We start from the raw sequence: 962 nt of genomic DNA, 5'->3' as shown, positions 1-962 counted from the left end.
CCGTAACACCGCCTCCTCCGTATCTCCTAGTCGGCATTAGTCTTGACAGCAGGTATTCTCCAGCTATTCCGTTGGATTGTCACGGGGTATAACGTGAGTTATCCCTCCCCAACACACGCGTTTCCATTCATCCATTTGTCAGTTGCGTAGCTCTGTGCATCACTTACAGTGTTACTTAGCAGTGACTACAGATATGTGTGGCCTGTGAGCTGCCTACGCACAGTCTACCGGTGGCACTTTCGAACTCACGAGTGGTTCCTGGGGCTGATTTTATGCGATTTTTTACAACCACCATTCGCATTTACACTCCACAGTAACATCACCAATAGTCACCTTTGGCAGCTTTAGCAGCAGCAGCACTCCGTCATCAGGCCGTAACTGGCCCATCGGGACCATCCGACCGCCGCGTCATCCTTACTGAGAATGCAGATAGGAGGGGCGAGTGGTCAGCACACCACATCCCGGTCGTTATGATGGTTTTCTTTGACCGGAGCCGCTACTATTCGGTCGAGCAGCTCCTCAATTGGCATCACGTGGCTGAGTGCACCCCGAAAAATGGCAACAGCGCATGGCAACAGCGCATGGCGGCCCGGATGGTCACCCATCCAAGTGCCGGCCACGCACGACAGCGCTGAACTTCGGTGATCTGACGGGAACCGGTGTATCCACTGCGGCAAGGCCGTTGCCCTTTGGCAGCTTTAGAACAGCTGAAATGGTTCCGATGGATTTGTTTCTCAGGTGACATGCACATTCAAAGTCATTAAGCTTCTTTGGCCGATTTGCTCTTGCGTTCGGTTCTATAATGACAATGCTACACATCCTGTCTCCTTTACACTCGCGCTTCTGCCTCTCATGATATCTGGTGGTCAAGTCTGCTTTTCACAGAGGTGTCCAGATACTTTTGGTCAGGTAGTGTACTGCAACCTACATCAATTTCATTTAAACCTGCTTACTGTATTCAA

At 51.0% G+C, this 962-nt stretch overlaps 1 pseudogene; it reads right to left on the bottom strand.

The window, feature by feature from the left end:
- Nucleotides 1-569: 569 nt before the first annotated feature.
- On the bottom strand, nt 570-687 carry LOC124614611 (annotated as a pseudogene).
- Between the last annotated feature and the right edge of the window lie 275 nt (nt 688-962).

The sequence above is a fragment of the Schistocerca americana genome, chromosome 4 (genome assembly GCF_021461395.2).
Source record: "Schistocerca americana isolate TAMUIC-IGC-003095 chromosome 4, iqSchAmer2.1, whole genome shotgun sequence".
NCBI classification, from domain to species: Eukaryota; Metazoa; Arthropoda; class Insecta; order Orthoptera; family Acrididae; genus Schistocerca; species Schistocerca americana.
This window is presented reverse-complemented; position numbering and strand designations above follow the sequence as displayed.